Genomic DNA, 18,239 nt, shown 5'->3' with positions numbered 1-18,239 from the left:
ATTTATCAGACTGCAAGGAATCTATAAAAAGATAAAGAAGGTAGTCAGCAGTCATCATTCATAAGAAATGCAAGCAATAATCTGCTCGGTATTGCAGAGAACATCAAGGGCAGTCTGAAGGAGGACTTCAAGGAACTTTGTGAAGAAACGGCACAGGAGCTGTACTACTACATGTACAGCCTGTGACACAAGAGGAAGGTGAACCCACCATATAATAATGAAGTGAATAAGGAAAATGAAGTCAGAGAAAATATCCAGTTCAGATAAAATCATGGCAGATATTCTGAAGATGTTGGGTGCATTAGGGGAGAAATAACTCCTGACGGGTTTCATGGCAGTACAGAGAAAGAGAGATGTATCACAGATGACTGGAAAACAAACATTCATTTGACAGTGCACAAAGCAAAAGGGGTTACTTACAATTGCAGGCAGCATACCTCTCAACCTCTTAGAGCAACAAATCTGGACAAAGCCATACATAAACATGGGACAAAAGGCCCCAAAATAGGGACAATATGTAAATATTGCTGTTATATATGTATATTTTGCATTAGCATGCATTTTCTGAATAGTATAAAGCCTGAAACTCAAATGTCTGTCATTAATTTGTAGCTCCAATCTTTAATGATTTGCCACTAATGTACCAGAAAACCACAATTTTATAAAGAATGGATAAAAAATATGAGGCCAAAATCTGGACATTCTGTGAAAATCTGTACAGTTGAGGGGTATGGCAGGCAGTATAGCAGTATCAAACTCTTTTATCACACTGCACAGAAGTGCTTATGCTAGTTAATCATAAACAAATGCAATGAGTAGTAAAAAGTAAGGTGGGAGATGACCAGTTCAGATTAAGATCTCTATGCATTACGACTTATCTAATGTATGTAGTGAGATAATGGAGAATAAGCTTGAAATGAAAAAAGTCTAACTTGACATTTCTAGATATAGAAAAGGCCGATGAAAATGTGTCAGAAAAGCTGATTTAGGCAGTCCTACAATGGTTTATAGTCCAAGAAATACTGGTAAAATTATTGCAGGCTATGTACAAGGTCCCAATGACACAAGTACAAACAGTGATCAGCTCACAAAGGGGTTCTCAGTGAGAGCTGGTGTGCACTAGGACTCAGCTACGAGCTCACTCTCGTTCATACCACTTAAAGTGCTGGATGGAATAGATCAAGAAAGGTGCTGTATGCAGACGATATCACATGCAAGCAGTCTCTAAACAAAAACTTCAGCAACGTGCGGGGGACTAGAAAGCAAACTGAAGAGACGTAGGATGAACATGAGTACAGACAAGTCATGGCAGCAAAAGGGGAACAATCAGAAGTAGATGAAAACTGCAGTAGAAGAAAGAACTGAAACAAGTTAAGAAGTAGAAGTACCTTGAAGTCATGAACGTGGAGAAAGAAAGTGAGAATGAGTAGGTCAAAGCTGGAATTAGAGGTTCTGTGGACACCTGGCACTAAATGGGTAGTGTATAACAGAAGAAGCTGAAAAGTAGCATGTTCAATGCTGCATTGTGGTCAGTGTTTCTTTATATGTCATAAGCATGGACAGTGAACTCGAAGAAGCAGAATAAGACAATAAGTACCTGAGATGGATAGTAGGATGTATACTTGTGTAACAGGTAAAGAAATGAAGACATTAGACAAAGAAATATGGACGTCAGAGTAGAAGCCAAAGTAACCACAGTTACAGTGATATCAAGGTGAACAGACTACAGTGACTCAGTAAAATGGGCAAGGAAGCAGAAGATTATTTGATAAAGCAGAACTGGGAGAGACTGGAAGACAGTAAGAAGAGATGAGGCCATCCAGCCATGGACTTATGTGAGAGAAGGTCTGCAATGAAAAAAAGTCTGCAATAATTTTACAGTATTTCTTGGACTGTAAACCATTGTAGGACTGCCTAAATCAGCTGACTGAAGGAGGAGGTAGAACAGTTGCTCTGAACCAAGAGAGATAGCAGCAGTCAGCACAACATCCTGTCTCTGTGTAAACATGAAAAAGGAGGCGGTTGATGATGATACTGATGATAATGAAAGCTTCATGGAATACAAACTTCTGAAAGACTGTGGGGGTAATTCAATATAGCTTACACGGAGCTAATCTCTAAGTAAAAATAGTGCCGTGGCCCAAACACAGAGTTTGGAGGTTGTGCAATCCAGGAAACAGTGCTGAGGGTGTGTTTGCGGTGCGGTGTTCAACCACAGAGGTGATCATGGAATGCAAATCACCTTATTTGCTGGTGAAAACCATGCAAATTAGGTGATTTACCGATCCAGGAAGCAGACAAGCATCCATGTAGGAGCCGTGCCTGCATTACAAATGTATGTGGGAACTGTGCATGTACAAGACTGCAAAATAAAAAAACAGGGCTATGACAACTCAATGTAAAGCTTATATTAAAAAAAAGTACCAAATCCAGAAACTGGGGTATGCAGAAAGCAAAGTATACTCCACTGTGTTTCAGCGTACTAAAACCTTTAATCCACACTTTCGTTAAAAAACTTCATCAGAATATAATAAACATACAAACCCCCACAATTTAAAGCCACTATGAATATTCATCCTCACCAATAGGCATATTACTTCAATTAAACAATTAATCCATCAAGATTTAAAAACAGGATATTTCTTTATATAGACTATTCAGTCTTTTAAAAAACATTTGATGTTAACAGCATCATTTATACCCGGTTCTTTGTCTGAATTTAATCTGATTTGCCATAAGGTTTCTCTTTCTTCAAGATATGTTTTGAAATCACCGCCCCTTAAATCATTTGCTCCCTGATCAAGAATGGAAAATAAAAATTTTTTATGCTCAGGGCATTTAATGGTGTGCTTGTAAAAAGCATTGTTTTTGTCTTGCTTTTTAATACTATAATAATGTTCTTTTATTCTAACACCTAAGGACCTAGTGGTCATGCCAATATAAAATGCTCCACACAGTGAACAAACACCTATGTAAATAATTCCTTTACTCTTGCAGTTGAAATGTCCAGGAACCTTAAGGATATAAGGTAAATGTTCTAAATAAACAAAAGGTCCTTCAGAAATATATCTACAGATGTTACAATTCCCACATTTGTGCATACCCCATCTTTTTTGGGTTAAATTCATGTTGTGTGCTGACTTGTTTCTCTCCCTTTTAAAAATGATTTTTAAATTACTTTGATTTTTATAAACAAACTTGGGGTAAGTCCCCACAACTTGTTGTACCTCTTTATTCCCTTCTAGAATCTTCCAATTGCCAGAAATTATTTTTCTAATGACACTACCGTCTGTGGTAATTTCTAAACAAAAATAAGTTTCAACATCTTCTCTGTTTTTGTTGTTATTCTTATTTGATGTTATTAGTCCATGGTTAAGAATGGCTGGATAATGTGTATCCCTTTTACTCATGATGTCCCTTTAGCAATACCTCACTATACCCTCTATTTTTAAATAGAGAGGTAATAAATTCAACTTCTCTTGAAAAATCCCCCATCTCACTGGTCATTCGACTAGCTCGTATGAGCTGTCCCTTTGGGATGTTGTCCTTCATGTAACGTGGGTGAAGGTGGTGTAATGTAAATAGCTGTTAGTGAAAGTGTCTTTCCAATAAATTCTACTAGCTAGCTTTTCTACACTTAAATCTCACTGTAAAATTACATCTAAAAAATTAATTTTTAGTCCTACATCCCCCAAAGTGAATCTTAAATATTCTGAAATAGAATTAAGGGTGTCCAAAAAATGTTGAACTTTTCTTACATCTCCAACCATGATAAAAACAGGTTGTCAATAAATCTTTTAAAAGATATAATGTGATATTTAGTTATTAATGGTTTTAACATAGTGTTTTCCCAATTACCCATCACTATATTCGCAAATGATGGAGCTGTAGGGGACCCCATAGCAACCCCCTTAATTTGTTTGTACACTTTTTTGTTAAATATAAAATAGTTGTTATTTAACAAAACATCAATTAGTTCACAACAAAAATTACTTTCATGACTACTATGCATAGTAGAATTCCATAAAGACTCTCTAACATGTTCTACGCCTTCATAATGAGGAATACAGTTGAAAAGAGAAACAACATCAATACAAAACATGACACGTTTAGAAGGGTCAAAGACTGACAATTGAATGTAATTCCTTACACTGTTTAAAAAGTCCCATGAGTCTTTTAAATAAGAACTCATTTTTTGAACCAGTGGATTTAACATTGAATCTACTAATAAGGAAATTCCTTCTGTAATATAATTGGGGGTAGACACTATAGGCCTAAATGGTGGGGAGATTACATTCTTGTGTACTTTCGGAATTCCAAAGAAACTACCTAGCTTGGGATTGTCAATATGACAAAAGTCATAAACTTACTTCTCCAAATTTCCATTCATTAAACTATCAAAAAGAAAGGAATAAATACTTCTATAGCTTTTAGCTACTTCTGTCATGTCAACAAGTTTATATTCAGTAGTGTTACTTAACATCTTTTCTATACAAGCAACATATACATCCTGATTCATTAAAACTAAAATACCCCCTTTGTCACTCTTCATCACCCTGAGATTGTTATTTTCTTTTATTTCTTTAAGGGCTTTCCTCTCTTCTTTATTTAAATTATAATATATGTTTCGATGACCAATTCCCTTTCCCATAAATTTTCTTATCTCATTCTCACAAGCAGATTCAAAAACTTTGATAGTGTGTAACAAAGTTGGGTTATAACATGAAAGCTTTATATACTTAGCATGGTTAAGTTTAATGGCTTTGAATATGTAATTTAAATTCAAAGACCTCGTGTACTTTATTAAACTCAACAAAGTATTAGCAACATTTGTCCTCTTAGAAAGCACAAAATTGAAACCCAGATTTAACACTTTTAAATGATTACAGTTCAAAATGTATGTACTTAGGTTTAAAACATTATTTTCTGTTACAGTATACTTGTTTGTCCATGGAGGAATTGGACACTGTTCTTTCTTTTCTCCTTAGGGCTCGTGTTCTCTGACTCTTGCCCTACTTTTCCTCCACTAAAAAAGTCCTTGTTCAGGCCCTGGTATCATTTTCCCCATTCATTTTTGGTGAATTACTATCAACTGGTCTGCTAGAAATGCCACAGCTTCTTGCTTGTAGCACATCCATTACAGAAGCATTGGTTCCTTCTCTAATGAGTAGTTTAACGTCAGACGTTGCATTACACTTATTTGTTTTTACTACGTGATGTTCAGTGCCAGTTCTTTTAAAGCAAAAGACTCTGGCTTTGTTGTTTTGTGACCAAGGTCAATCCTGATTAAAACATTTAGCAGAAACACAAAAATCTACATATGCCACATCATTCTCATAAGCTATGGTATCTCCACTGAGTTTGTTGTTTTTAAGACTTATTATTAACTCTTTATGCTTCTGTATATAGGTTCATTGGTTGGTACTAGGCTATCGGCCCTAGGGCCTATACAAGCCTAGTCATAACAATTCCCTGGCTATTTCTTCCCACAGTATTTACTTCCCTGGACCCCTGTCTAGCAGGCAACTGACGTGATCCTGGGGTGAATTTCCTATCTCCCATCCAATCATCAAGGTTCCTTTTGAAGAGGGTCAAAGAGGCGCTCTGCTTGACATGTATAGGCAGTCTAGTCCAGAGTCTGGGGAGTGTCTGTGTGAGGAACCTATCCTGCTGGCATGTTTTGTTCATTGTGATGACAAGCTTTAGATCCCTGGAGCGTGTGTCTCTGAAGGACTGGGATTTCTTTAAGTGTAGCATGTTCAACAGCTCTGGGTTTGACATGGACTTGTATGTTAAGCAAAGATCTCCTCTGAGTAGACAATATGCGACAGAGTATAGGTGGAGTTTTTTTAGACGGTCAGCATAGGTCATCTGCTTTAGGCCTGTGATTCTTTTAGTTGGGTATTTCTGCGGCCTTTCCAGTTGTTGCAGATGTCTTGAGAGGTACATACCAAAATGGGCGCTGTATTCTATAATGTGTCTAATGAGGGATGAGTACAGTGGGACAACGACCTCCTTTTTTCTGGATGAAAAGCTCTTAGTGATGAGGTGTGCCACATAGAAGGATTTCCTGACTGTTGTGGCGATGTGGTTATTGAAGGTGAGACCATTGTCCACCTGTGTCCCTAAGTCTCTTATCACACTTTCAGTATTTAGTGTACTGCCACCTATGTGGTAATTCATGGGTACATGTTTTTTTCCCAAAGAGGATAACTATACATTTCTTGGCATTGAGCTTGAGCCCATGGCTCTGGCGTCAAGCACCTGTTTCTGTAAGGCCCTTTTGTAGAATATCCACATCATTTGGGGATTCAATAATGACTCTCAGTTTGCAGTCATCTGCAAATTTTGTTAGCCAGAGTCCCTTCGTGTTGGCCTGTACTTCAGAGAAGTAGATGCCAAACAAAAGCGGTCCCAGGACTAAACCCTGAGATACTCCACTTGTCATTTGTCTGGAGCTGGATTTGGAGTCGGCTACTTTTACAGTGTGGGTTCTGTCAGTAAGCCAGTTGGCAACCCATCGAGTGACGTAGGGATTAATGCCCAACTTAGTAGGTTTATCTATGATTTCAGAGTGGGGAATGGTGTTAAAGGCCTTGGCAAGGTCCAGATAGACTGCGTGGACCACCTTACCCTTGTGCATGGCTCCGGAGACTGATTCAAAGAAGTCAGTCAGGTTCAGGAGACAAGATCTGCCCTTCATGAACCCAAACTGCATGGGGTCCAGTGTTTGAAGATTGCCACTGTCTTTGTTTATAAGTTCCATGATAATATGTTCCATGGCCTTGCAGATCAGGCTTGTCAGACTGATGGAGCAGTAGTTCCCGGGATCCAAGGTGGATCCCACCCTTGTGGAGTGGGATAACTGTAACTGTGTATAACTTTTAAAACAGGCAGAAAGGAATCAATAAGAGCCAGCAAATCAACTAAAACTGTTTTATTGTGTTGATTAATTACCTTAAACTTAATTAATAATTTAAAGATACATAGAATCAAACCAAAATGTAATGTAAAACTTTATAAAAAAAAAACTATTGTTAAGTAAGTAATAATAACCTAAAAAACACAGTATTCTATTCTTCTAAAAATGTTGAAATTCTCACGAAGCATAAGAGGTTAAATGTAAAAACCAAAGTACAAAATAGAGGATGTACTAATGACAGTGAATAGCGTTTGAACATACTTTTAAACACTTTCAACATCAATAAACCAACCATCTAGTCTAACAATACAAAAATATAATTTGAACTTATTGTTTTTCTAAAAACTATTAGTAAATACTTCCTATAGCAATTAATATATAAGTTGACAATTAATACTTAAGTACAACATTCACTCAACCATAACCATATTTAACAATATGTAATATAGTTAAAATGTGAACTATCATCTTTTAAGGGCTAATAATTTCAAAATACATCTAATAGAGATATATTCATTTAATCCAGGATAAATATGGGCTCTAGTCTTGATCTGCCACATTAATTCATCTATTTCTAAATGTATTTGCCAAGGTCCCCCCCTAATGTCCTACGCTCTATGTTGCAGGAAGGTAAACTTAAAACTATGTCCAGGGTGGTCTAGGCAATGTTTAGCCAATGCATTATTAGTGTCTTTCTTCAGGATGGCATAACAATGTTCGTATACACGTTGTTTAAATTTTCTTTCAGTTTTACCTATATAATAAGCTTTACATTGGGAACATAATGCTACATAAGTGACGCTCTTCATGTCACAATTATGCCTACCACTGATCTTATAATTTCTATCATTAATACATACATAATTAGTGGCACTGATGAATTTACATTGAGAACAGGAACCACATTTGAACATACCTATGGGCCTATTCATCTGTGGTTTCCTGTTAACTTCTAATATAGCCTTTAAATTACGCCCCCTCCTGAAAGTGATCTTTGGTCTTACACCCAAAGTTTTCATTAGTGTTTCATCACCTTTGATGATCTCCCAATTTTTGTTGAGAATATCTCTAATAAGATGGTAATCAAGGGAGAATGTACACAAAAAACTAGTGTAATACGTACCAGCATGTTGCAAGTCGTATACTCTTCTTTGCTCTACTAAGCTATCTTTCTCAGAACGACCCTCCATATTATTGATCCCGTCTTTTTTATTCAATAAGGGTACAACATGGCCTATACCCCTCTTAAAAACCACTTCTTTCTGAATATTTATAACCATATGGTATGGATATCCCCTACTCAAAAACATATTCATAAGATTCGCACATTCGGACTCGAAATCAATATTGTCAGTAACCATTCTAGCAGCCCTTACCATTTGGCCCTTGACAACGGCTTTCTTTTGATGGTAAGGGAGATTGCTAGAAAAATGTAACAATGCGTTTGAGTAGGTAGATTTTCTATAAATTAAGCTTTTGTATCTTCCATTTATCTTGTCATTAATTAACAATATGTTCAAATAATTGATCGAACATTCGCTTATCTCGTAAGTGAATTCCAAAAACCTAGTATTTTGTGTTATTTGTTCAATAAACTCTGGTATCAGGGAAACGTCACCCTTCCAAATACAGAACATGTCATCCTGGTATCTAGTATACCAGGAGACATTGTCCTTGAAAATGGTGTTAGTAAACAAAAAATTGTTCTCCCATTGTGTCATGACCGCATTGGCAAAGCTAGCACCACAGGGAGACCCCATGGCGACTCCTGTTCTTTGCAAATAAAATTTGTTCTCAAAGACCATAAAATTATTGGTCAAAACGATTTCAAGCAAAATTTCGATCAAATATGTAGTGTTGTCACTGGATTTCTTTCTTAATAAAAAATCCCTAATCCGCTCCAAGCCAATTTCTTGTGGAATTACAGTGTAAAGATCCTTGATGTCAATTGTTAAAAAACAAGTATCCTTTAGATATACTAAATTGTTATTGTTATTCAGGAAACTCCATGAATCCTTACATATATGGGGCTCACTTTCTACTAAGGGTTTGAGGATATGATCTATGTATTTAGCACAGCCATATGTAACAGACCCATGGCCATCACCAATAGGCCTGAAGGGAGGGTTATTAATGGTTGTATGTATCTTTGGAGAGCCAAATAAAGCTGGTGTTCTAGGTGCTAACATAGTTAGATATTGGTGCAGGTCTAGATCTATATAACCTTCTAAAAATAAGTCATTCAGCATGGATTTAATATTTTTGTGTGCTGAATTGACTTCATTAAGACTGACCTGCATATATACATCAGTGTTAAGAAGTGTGTTCATACTTTTTACATATACACAATGGTCCATGAACACCAGACCTCCCCCCTTATCAGGCTTCATGACTCTTATGTTACAGTCATTCAGTAGCTTTAAAAATTCTTGCTCAGACTGACTAATATTAAAATGATTACCTTTTTGATTTCTCTTGTTAGTTTCCCAAAAGTCCATCTCACACATTTTCTCAAAGGTGTTAAGACTTGGATGTAAGGGAGGATTAAACAAACTAGAGACTCTGATAGTATTAGTCATACAAGAGTTTTCACCAAAAAGCAGATCAAGATTCAACTTTCTGACAAAAAGTTTTAAATCAATAACCATCTTGGCTATGCCCATATTCTTTCCTGGAATAAAAGTTAGTCCCTTAGACAAAAAGTTCACAATTTCTTGTTCTACTTCGAGGATGGTGTAATAAGGCTTGTCAGACTGATGGAGCAGTAGTTCCCAGGATCCAAGGTGGATCCCACCCTTGTGGAGTTGGATAACTGTAGCTGTGTGCCACTCAGTGGGCACAAAGCCTGCGGTGAGGTTATGATTAAACATGACACTTAGGTAAGGTGCCAGTTCATTTTGTAGTTAATGTAGTACACAGCCTGGAATGTCATCTAGTCCCATGGATACTGTATACATAGATTTGTATATTGAGTTTTTTACCTGTGTGGCCATTATTACCAGAATTTGGCAACCTTTTGGTATTGAGATGGGCCCTTTAGGGGGTGAGAGGGGGTGTGAAGTTTGCACTGAATCGATCTGCCAGGATATTGGCAATATCCTTGAGATTAGTATATTTAATGCCATTCTGTTGTATCTCAGAGCAGATCTGAGCATTGCCATTTAGATTTTTGACATAGCTATAGAATGCCTCATGGTTGTCTTTGGAATCTTTGGCAATTTTATTTTCATAACTAGCTTTGGAAGATTTTATGAGGGATCTCAGCTTCTTACTGAGGCTGGTAAGGGAGGTTTTTGCATCATGGGATTTTCCTCTTTTCTGCAACAGCTTCTTCCTTTTCTTGCAAAGTTTGTTTATGGCAAGGGACCACCTGATAGGCTTCCTTCTTTTGGAAGAGAGCATCTTCGATCTATTGGGATGGCACGATTCATGCATGAGTGGATGTGCTCGTACAGCCCCTCAGTGTAGGATTCAGCAGTCGAAATTTCAGTTCCTGTCTGCATGGGTGTCATGAAGTTTGTCACTTCTGACTTGAGTAGCATGAAGTTGGCTTTGGAGAAGTTTTTTACGGAGGATTCCTTACTGGAGAATGGGGGTGGGATGTGGATGTCAAGGGTGATTAGCTTATGGTCAGACCTGACCAATGAGGGGGTGACCATAGGTGTGGAGCATCAATTTCCCATGTTGGTAATGATCAGGTCTAGGATAATGGAGCCCCTAGTGGGACTAAGGATTAGTTGATCCAGGGCATTGGAATTTATGAATTCCAAGAACTGCTGAGCAAAGGTGTTGGTACATGAGTAGTTTTCCCAGTTAATGGCAGGGTAGTTGAAATCACCCAGTATTAGGGTGTTTGGTTGTATCCTAATATTTTCCAGTATGTTTAGAAAGGCATAGTGAGAATCTTGGGGCATGGTGGGGGGTCTGTAGCAAGCTACAATTTGGATTGCAGTCTTACCAAGTGTTAGTTGCACCTGGAGAATTTCAGACGCATTGTGTTGGGCAAGTAGCCTGGTGTTGTGAATATTCTTGGTGAATATGGACACTCCTCCACCTTTAGTGTTTCAGTCCTGTTTTGCTGGCCAAAAAGTGTGGTAAATGTTGTAGACTGGTATTGCAGGGGTGCTCTCTGGAGCCTTGTATCAGGTCTCAGTTACTGCACAGATATCTATGTTCTCCATTTTTAGGAGTGCCTCGAGAGGGTGCATTTTGAGGTTTAGATATCTCGCATTGAGTAGCATTACCTTCAGATTTTGCATGCTTGTACCTCTTATGGTGGCAGTTTTGTCCTTTGAACTTTGCATAAAAAAGGCACTATAGGGTTGACAAGAGACTTAGCCAGTAACCTGAATCCCAGGGGCGACAGGTGCAGACCATCTCTGGCAAAGCATCATGGTCTGTTGATCATGTCATCCCAGGCAGACAGATACTGGATCCCCTTTGAATGACACCAGAAACTTTGCCAATTGTTGAAGTCAATCATTTTGTCTTTCTACTGTGGTATCATTCTGGGCGAAGGCAGGATGCTACTCAGGGCTAGGGTCATACCTCCCTGGGCCACATGATCCAAAAGCACTTCCGTGTCTCTTTTCATGTAGTCCAGGGAGTTATGTCTCAAGTCATTCACTCCAACCTGGACAATGACAGAGTCATATTTGTACTTGTTGTGGAGTGACATGAGTGCATGCATTATGTGGTGGATCCTGGCACCTGACAGGCAGCTGACTGTAATTTTCTCCTTGTTCTGCAAACAATGAATGATATTCCATCTGTTCACCTATCTTGTTGTGGATTAAAGGTTTTATGGATGACATAATGGTCAAGGTGTTTACCTCACAGACAGAAGGTGCAAAGTTTGATTCTCACATGTGATAATTGGCTAGGCGTGAAATGGCCCACAAGGGCAGTTAGCCTATTACTAATCTACGAACCTAAAAAAAAAAAAATTATATTACGCTAAAAATAGAATAAAGTATGTATTAGTTGCATCAGGCATGCCAATGGCCAAAACTATGGCCATTGGCATGTTAAACATATGCAAAATATGAAAAATCAGAAGTTAATTTTACCTGCACATATGCTATGTGCAAGCAGAGAGCAGCAGTGCCCAGGCATGAGCTCTGACAAAATATAAAATTAAAATATTAAAAGGGGATTATTTAAGATAAAAGTAAATTCCCCATTATACTGGCCAGCATGCCGACTCATACAATGGCAGGTAACAGTGGTTGCTAATGACATTGGCTGTCTTGTAGTGCTGTAACTAGGGTATAGGTAATTAAGTGTATACAAATTAGCTAAGTTTATTGAATAGCAAAATGGGCCAGCATGCCTGTAGGTACCTACCATTGTAGGGGCTATAATGCGGTGGTATAGCAGAAGAGGCAGCTGGCATGAAAAGGGAGTGTGTCATGCTTGGTGTAAACACATTGGAGCTTACAAGCCCTTCAGTGTCAGTGGACACTGAAAAGAGGATCTGTGAATGGAATGGAATGTAGGGGTGGGGGGCGTTATAGTTCCTGTCACACACCTCTTGCATTGTGAAACTGCTGTATGGTACTTTACATTAAAATAGTGTCCTCGGACACATACCTCTGAACCTCTTAGAGAAAGAAGTACAGACAAACACAGTACTAAAAGTGGAGCAAAAGGCCAGAAATAAGGATTTTTTTTTTTAAATATTGCTCTTACAAACTTACAAAGTTGATAGAATGACAGGTTTTGATATATATGTGTGTAGATATATATATATATATATATATATATATATATATATATATATATATATATAATTACAATGGTTGTATTTTTTCCACTGTATTTGTATCATGAAAGAGCTATATAGAAATGTATAGCTAAATTCTTCACTGGTGACTTAATTTAGTGGTTAGAGTTCTGGCTTTGCATGCAGTAGTTCATGGTTCAAATACCAAAACAAGCCATTCAGTTTTTACATGGAAAGCATTGCTAAATATTTTTTTTTATTTAATGATGTAGTAATTGATATTTGTTAACCAGGGTAGAGTAGCTGGTCCAAATTTCCAGTGTCAGTGCATATATGATGTGAACTCACCCATGTAAACACAAGTGTCCCATACAGTACAGTCACACCCCAAGGCAATGTAATCAAAGCACATAGGGGGGTGTCATGTAATGTAAAACATATACACTTAATAATGTGTCAGTAATGAGTAATTAATGTCCAGTTTGTACATTTATTTAAATGAAAACTGAGTAATGATTAGCAGTGCTTAGCTCTGTTTAGCCAGTCTGAGCATTGCTTAGATGTTTAATTCTAAGCAGTATTTAGCTCTTCTAAGTGGATTTGTGCACAGCTACGCACTGTTCAACATTTCTGAAACCAGCTAAGCACAGGTAAGCAAGGGGTGTGTCTAAGTCTGCTTAGCTATGCTTACATGGTTTCAGAAATGCTGAGCATGTTTGTGTCCAGCGGAGGACCCTTTCTACTCAGCAATGTTCACATTAGCTGCAACAGTTTTAAAAGCTTAAAACTGGAGGAAATGGGGAAAAAAAGAAATAGCAGACAAGAGGCAATTAACTATAAATGACTAATAAGGCCTCTGCCACTCACAGTGGCCCATTCAAATCCCTCAGTAATGTAGCTGGCAAGTGGAATGTATCATAGTCAGCCAATCACATAGGCAGCATCTGCAGCACACCAGTATAAAGTATGCAAACATCCTTCAATCTGATTTTCCCACATACTCAGCACCATTGGAGTACACGCTTGGGAATTTTAACAGACAAAATGATAGGGGCAGCTGCTGTTTTGCTACATATCTATGTGCTACAGACTGAGGGTGGTGATGATGATGATGATGATGATGATGATAACCCGCTCAGACTGAGGAGGAAAAGAGTGTTCAGATCCAAGGTAACTTGTCAGGGGCTACATGAGCTGGAAATAGTAGAATGCTACAGGATGGACAGGGACATACTTCAGCAACTCAGCGAGCTCTGCCACCCTCACCTCAGACCTTGAGCCAACAGAGGGGAACCCACCCCAGTTGAAACAAAGGTATATGTAGCCTTAAGAATACTAGCTACAGGTACTTTCCAAAGAGCTACTGGTGACATCATGATGGTCTCACAGACATCCACATCCAGCGTACTCCACCAGTTCTTGGATGTCATGCTAACACATGCCAGTGAGCACATTTATTTCCCCAGCACCCCTGAGGAGAGGACCAGCAATATGAATCTGTACCAAACTACACAAAAGTACTGGGTGCCATAGACTGCACATCAAAGCACCACCTAGTGAAGATGGTAGAGTCTACATCAGCCGCAAGGGCTATCACTCCATCAACTGCCAGGTCATGTGCAATGCCCAGGGCATTATCATCAGTGTGTGTGCTGGCATCCCTGGCAATTATCATGACTCCCACATCTGGCACACTTCACAGCTGTACCAACCATTTGCCAAGGGGGACATCCCATACGGCCAACTCATGGGGGATGCTGTCTACACACTTGAAGCGTGGATGATGACACCAATCAGAAATACACACACACAAACACACACACACACACACACACACACACACACACACACACACACACACACACACACACACACACTGAAGAATGCCATAATGAATCACACGCACAAACTGGGAGCATCATAGACCATATGTTTGGGATGGTAAAGTCACGATTCTGCTGCCTTGACATATCAGCTGAAGCCCTGCAGTACTCTCCAGCCACATGTCCACACATGTTCATAGTATGTGGCATGCTACACAATATGAAACTGCAGAACCAGCTGTAGCAGGAATTTCACAGGGAAGGGACTCACAGGCCCCACCAGTGCCAAGGTCACCACAGGCACACAGGGACTTGGAGGAGGAACCCCCCTCAGCCTGTCCCTGTAGGCAGACGTAGGCATGCCCAGTACACCCTGGCCTTGGCAAAGAGGCAATGCATAGCACATACACTGACACCCTAGGGACCCAGGGACTGACACCTCTCTCTCTGACTCCCACACACAGTAATAAAGATGACACACACATCACACTACCTATACCTTATCATGTACAAGCTGTGTACTGCGTGCAGCTGACAGAGTCACCCCTGAAACTCTGTCCTTACAACTGCTGCTGCCACAAGGTAAGCCACCCTTCTTAATAAATGAATGGTGTAGTACACTGTGGTAGCATATGTATGGTATTACTGCATGTAGGAATGGAGGAGTGGGTTACTGTGATAGCAACAGACAATGGACAGCTATGTGGGGCAACAGGCACACACTGTCAGGTTCTGCCTGCCACTCAGTATGTAGTTGGCCCTGTGCCATAAAGAGTGCTCTTACAAGCATCAAAAGTTGATGAAATAACAGCTGTTGTAGTGCCATGACTCTGCAGTGCAGGCAAGAAGTCTGAAACTCAAACGGCTGTCATAACTTTCTAACTTCAGTCTTAAATGATTTCACTAATATTTGTCACATAACCACATGTTTATTGAAAAATGGAACCAAATATGAGCTGAACATCTGGACAGTCAGGGAAGATGTGTACAGTTGAGTGGTATGACCCCCCCCCCCAACACATGCATGTTCACATAGAACTGCAGTAACATGTATGTTTGTAAGGTAATAGCAGCAGACCACACATTTCCAAGCCTGTCACAATCATCTTGATGCCTTGTTCCAGTTCTAAAATATGTAGGGGTCAATGTGCTCTGTAGTTTTGTGGTTAATAGAGTCCGGAAGTACACAACACTTACTGGTGGCTGTTGTGACCTACTGGTCTAACTATGTGGTTGTCAGGGTCCATGGTTCCAGACTGACAGTGGCAACAAATCTGCATATCAACTACACCAACAGACTGTTCAGAAGAAATATATGTTACTGCAGGAAACCTGGACAGTGGAGGTACAGGGGGCCACACATATGTATAGTACATAGCTCTAAGTAATGTACATGGTGCCAATTAAAGTAGCAAGGTGGGACAGGTCAGTGTACTGCCAGGATATAAAGGCTGCCACATTACTGTGTCAGTACTGACACCAAGTCAGTGGGTACCATCCATACCCCTAGAATTACAGGGATTCACAGAATGTCCATACCTATGTCTCCTATATTTGTTCTGCTTGTCATAACTTTGCATTTGCCTGGCAAACTATCTGTAAACAAAATTAGTTGATGTGAAAACATCAATGACAGACAGTTGAGATGCAGATCTCATAACTATAAGAAAAGGAAAGCTAATAGAAAAACCTTCTACCAACTGTCTACGTTTGCAGCAGAAATATTAAGACCCTTGTCCCCATGTCTGGGCCTGTGTACAACTGTCATTTATGTGCCTGTCCAGATGTATGTCTGAGTTTGACAGCTATGGCCAACATGTAGCCTTATAGTAACAGTGCAACACAAACCTTCTGGGGACCATACCAGACATATGGGGCACAGTGATGGGCAACCTGCTAAACACATACAGTCAGAGGTGTAAAGTCCATAACCACATGCATGATGTTACGACTTCTACCCCAGTCTCACCATAACTACAAATACATAACAGCAGCAAATGTGGACAAAGCCTGTGACTGCAGTACGCAAGGACCAAGAGACACATATAAGGGGGAGGGGAACCACTGGCCACACAAAAATAAATTGTGCACACTAGAACAATTCATGCAGTACCATAGGTTCCCTGCACTGTATGGAGTCAGTAAATAAATGTCTGTCAGCTGTTCCTCACATTAATCTATACCAACCTGCCATTGACATACCAGGAAATCACAGTGCTGTGTAGAATATACCACACATATGATGGAAACCTTTGCTCAGTCCAATGCACTCTGTACCCACCCCAGGATATGACTCACTTAATAAGGACAGCACACAGTCAGGAGATCCCTCAGCCACTATATCACTGAGTGTATGGAATGTTTACACAGGTTCATCAGCCAATCGGCTGTAGCACACAAAAGCCTGGACCAGAGTACAGGTAGCTCTGGACTGGAATACCACTGTTACTATTGAAGATCATACTGGGCATGCTCCTACACTTAAACAATTTCACCGCATGTCTGAACACACATCTCACTATACAACTATGTTGTCCATATATGCCTTTGCATCCAGACAGCTTTATACATGTTAGCTGTCTATCCCCATGTGGCACATATAAGATATATCCACATCTGTGGAGTGTTTTTTATATATATATAGATATATATATATATATATATATATATATATATATATATATATATATATATATATATATGTATATATATATATATATATATATATATATATATATATATATATATATATATATGTAATATATATATATATATATATATATATAAAATATAGATAGGCAGAGACAGGAAGAGAGAGATATAGACACAGACAGAGAGAAAGAAAGAGGCAGAATGAGAGAGAGAGAGAGACAGACACCCTGAAAACCATAGAGTGATGCACTGGCGAAGACATTTGCACAACAATTGTAAGCAGTGGCATGTGCAAGTACGTTGGTGAGCTCCATTTTGTAATAGCAGCGATATACGGGTTGTTATCTCACATCACCTACCTTGTGTATGTTTCTGTATCATTTACACTTACATCTGTATACACACTACAAACAGGCCTATGTCTGTGTAATGGTCACCCATTTAATGGCCCTGATACAAGTGACCTCCACAATAGTGGCCTGTCTGTCAGCAGCTACTGATGTCATCCACCCCAACAGCAGTGGCAGACACTTTTTAAATGCATAAGTCTCTTGATGCATGCAATAAGAATGTAGTACTATAGTACATACAACTACATAGGCTGGGGTTCTAATCTTGGTACTGGCAACTGAGTGTGTATGTTCATAGGTTATACCATTTTGAGGCCTGTTCCACCCAGTAAACCCCCCATTGCCCACTTTACAAGGGCTGCTGATGTCTTTCACCTTAGAACCACCTTTAGACACTCTTCAGCCATCTAAGCTTCGTGGCACTTGTGCTAAGTACCTAGCACTATAGTACATACAACTGGATAGGTAGGGGTTCTAATCTTGGTACTGGCAACTGTGTGTCTGAGTCTTTGTGTGTGATTTTAGGTTATACCATCTTGAGGCCTGTTCCTCCCAGTAACCCCCCCCCCATTATCCTACTTTACAAAGGCTGCTGATTTCATTCACCTTAGAAGCACCTTTGGACACTCTTCAGCCATCTAAACTCTGTGGCACATGCAATAAGTATGTAACACTATAGTACATGCAACTAGATGGTTAGGGGCTTGAATCACAATATAGGCAACTGTAATACTGTGTGTGCGTGTGTATGTGTGTGTGTGTGTGTG

This window comes from Protopterus annectens, chromosome 1.part1 (assembly GCF_019279795.1).
Source record: "Protopterus annectens isolate FY-2018-M chromosome 1.part1, PAN1.0, whole genome shotgun sequence".
Classification (NCBI taxonomy): Eukaryota; Metazoa; Chordata; order Ceratodontiformes; family Protopteridae; genus Protopterus; species Protopterus annectens.
Note: the sequence above shows the minus strand (reverse complement) of the source record.